The following is a 4019-nucleotide window of genomic DNA, read 5'->3' on the forward strand; positions in this document are numbered from 1 at the left end:
AGGTCTCTATATGATTCTTCACTCGCGTGTACTTCAGGTCAAGCAAAGTTCCACTTAGTAGGTACTCAGAAGCTTGAGCTAACGTGGCGTCAATCTGTGGCACCAACCAGAATGAGGCTGGCGCAATGAAGGCAAACCTTTCAGCCAGTCAGAACTGAAAGGCAGGAGCTCAGTTCGACTGCACTTCGGTGCTATTGGCAGCTGGTGCCGCTTGTGCTGCAAGAGACCATTGCTGCTGGTACAGGACTCCCACAAAATTGCACTCTCAAAGTATCGAGAAGCTTGAGCTAAGGAAGCATCCATCTGGCTTTGCGGCACTGGAGTGATAAGGCCTAGAAAAAATGCAGCCACCTTGATATTTGGGGGGCAATGGGTGCTGTTCTTTGACTCTACAATGTAACAAATCACTTCTTGGCAGCTGCGCTGATAAATAATATTGTTCACCCTTGTAATTTGTTAAACTGAAGTGAATGTCCTTCATGTCCAGCCGAAATCTCTTACACAACAGGTGCCTTGTGAAACTCGTCGCATCAGGAAATTCATGCTCAGCATTACTGTACTTGGATACTGTCCTCTTCCTTCCAACATCGGCTGTGTCACTCACAGAAAGTACTTCTTGATGTTAAAAGGGGCAAACCTTTCCCAGCATTGACAAGAATATACCACGCTAACCAACTCTCATGCCCTGTCAGCACTAACTTTCTTGTGTATGCTTTGTAAAAGTAAATAAGATGAAACTTTTGCCTAGTTCTGCTGATACAGTAGAACCCCTCCCTAGTAAAGTCACTCGAACTGGCAAAAATCCACTATATTTGGGTCCTTACAATATTAGTTTTTGATGATGACATGGGCCTGAAGATGCTATCTGGTAATTAAATGGCTGCTTATTAACATGTCTTGTCGGTTTATAAAAAAAAAGCTTAGCATGAACAAAATGTTGTCTTCTGCTTTTTCTCTCATTCAAGAGGCATTAGCTGAGAAATGCGCGTGACATAGTCAAGTGTGGCAAAACTGTACATGTCACGTCTCCACTTGCTACCCTCGTGCTGCGAACTTTCAGTTGTTCTGTCCCCTTCTTTACAGTGGTGTACGGAAGACAAGCTGAGATATTTCACTTCACTATATTGAGTTTTTACTACAGCAGAGTTTACTACTGTAGTTCATTAGACGGCAGTGCGAAACTATCTTGCACAGCATTACTGCATAGCCTGCCGAAGAGATCTTTCCCAGAAAGAACCAATCTCGCCCACCAAGAAGACTTGTATTTTTTGTCGTGTCGTGTGCATTGTACAGCAACATGTCCAGCAATTCTGTTTGACTTGCACCGTGAATAAAAGCATTAAATTTTACTTGTGCTCAGCCTGGCACATCCATGTGACCTGCCTTCAGCCCACGTCCTTGCAGCACTAAAGTCTGAGAAATGCTGTCTTCAACATGCGATAACAACACTGCAGCAGTGGCTCGGTGGTTAGGCATTCAAGTGCCGAGTCGGGGGGACATAGGTTTGATCCTGGTCGCAGTGGCTGCATTTCAACGGAGCGAGAAGCAAGGTGCCCATGCAATTTCAGATATCAGTGCAGGTTAGAGTCCCATGTTCTCAAAATTAATTGGGGCCCTCTACTACGGCATCGCTCACACATAAAAAATTTCACGGAATGGAAAGGCAGTACTAAAGGCACTATCACATTTACTCTCAAGGTGAAGTTTGAGTGTCTCCCTACTTTTTCTCACATGTGTGATTTGTTATTCAAGGATCCCAGTGGGTTTAATTAACTGCCCTCATCTTTAAAGGAGCTACCCAATTAGTGCCTAGCCATGTCACCTGCGAACTACCATCAGGTTATAATTTTTTGTTCACAACACAGTTGGAAGGATTTTCTAGAGAAGAGGGCCTCTAAGGCTGTCACATGAATATGCATTCATGCACTTTGAACTCGGGTGACTACAGTTTCTGGACCAAATAGGTATGTTTAACCTAGCAGCAATGAACAATTGTCAGTATCCTTCCTTTAAATGTGTTTTTTAGTCCATATCTGTTAGCAGCTTCCTAGCACCCTCTACAGACAAAAGCTTGTGGATGTGTGCTTTCAAACAGCCTGGTAGATACCATAGGTTTTGATGGAACCAATAAGCTTGAATTGGTTGTGAAAATGTTATGAACTCTGGGGACTATGGTTTCTGGGCCAAAAAGGTACATTTAACCTAGCAGCAATGAACAAAAATTGGTGGCATTCTTCGTTGAACTGTGCTTTGTAGGCCATATCCTACCTGCAACTCAAGTCTGAAGAGGTCTGTACCCACATTATGGCAGTTGTCCAGCTGTCCCCTTTCTTAGCAACCGAACTCTCGTCTTCATTCATGCTGCATATACATTTAGTATGTTTCCTTTTTGTTGTGGCATGAAAGGATTGGATAACCACAATATTTAAGATGACTACTGGCAGAGCACTCCAGTATTAAATTTAACAAGGACTTTATGACGTCTTAAATTACACAGCAGAAGTCAAACTGATTGAAGCACTATTGATTTTCTAATGTACCGGTGAAAAACACAAGAACACACAATTTCAACAAAGACAGGCAATTTCCTTCAATTTGTTCACTGCACGGCAATGATATCAGAAGAACACGCACGAGCTGTTATAATCTGGTTAAAAAAAGATTGCATGCATCTGCTCAGGTGTATGTATGTAGGGTATGCTGTATAGCTATTTCTAAAGAAAAAAGACACTTCGACCAAAATGTGGCTTCCGTGGCCTAGGGCCAGCGAACCACTTTGCAGCTCTTCATCTATTTACAAACAAACACTCTATTACCATCAAGCAAAAAGCCAGGCTTGCTAACCAAGTGTACATATGTTTTACAAAGCTAGAATTTGCATGTTTCGATTGTAGTTTGTACTGCCTTGCAGTGGATATCTAATGGGGGAGGCAGCAAGTTACACTGATGGAATCCACAACTGGTCGGCCCCACAGCTACAAATAAAAATAGCAACGACATACCAAACTTCCACAAAAATACTTATCATTGATGTGTGACCGCTTACAGAGTAAAGGATAAAAAATAATGATTTAGGCAACCAGCGCCAAGGCAACGACGAAATTGAGTCGCATGTGTTGTCCATTTTGGCCTTGACTCGGTTGCTGTACTTCCATGCCGAAGTCGAACAAACTTGCCCAACAGCACAAGCCTCAATTGAACAGTTTGAAGCATGAGCGCTCAAATCTCGAAGCAGTAGTACAAGTATAACAGTAGAAACTTCAATTAATGACGCACATTTCGTGGCACCAACAAAGAACTATATGGATCTAGCGCTAGTGCAGTCAAACCAGACAGGCAGACGCTTTAAAACTCGGGTCAACATTACGCTACTAGCCAGAGCCAAGTACTTGCGGGCAACACATGCGGCAACAGCCGTAGACACCCTATAATAACAGCGGACCGCGTCCGTGAAAACCGCATACATTCAGAACATAAATATCTGTAGCGCATTTCCGTAAGCACAAGACAATTCGCGAAAGCCAATAGTTTAAAATCCGGCTTAATGTGGAAGCAGACGGTGCCTGAAGTGGTCACCAGAAAACCAACATCGCTTCAGCACTATTGCTGGGAAAAAAATGTGAACTTGCAGCGCAACTGTTTCCACACTCGTTTAAGGTTAATCTCAAAAGAAATGCTTTGCAAACCGGGAGGAGCAAAACAAACCTCTGAGATATTCTGAGCAGATAGCGAGCTCGCTATGCTATACTGGGCGCAGCCATCTTGCAAAATAGTACCAATGACACTAGGAGAAAAAATCTGTCAAATATAGCCACATTTAACTGTTCCGAAACATGCACGCAAAGTAGTGAATTATATTGTATTTTGTGTTATGACGAGTAAACAAAATAATTTGTAATGTATCTAAAGGCACATGATTGTATGTGAACAGGGTAGCAGCGTAGCAACACAACGCAGCCACAGCGACATTAGCAGCATGGCGCATTGTCCTGGCGCAGCATGGCGCATTGTAGCAGCAT

This window comes from Amblyomma maculatum, chromosome 1 (assembly GCF_055883805.1).
Source record: "Amblyomma maculatum isolate TAMU_Amacu chromosome 1, ASM5588380v1, whole genome shotgun sequence".
NCBI lineage: Eukaryota > Metazoa > Arthropoda > Arachnida > Ixodida > Ixodidae > Amblyomma > Amblyomma maculatum.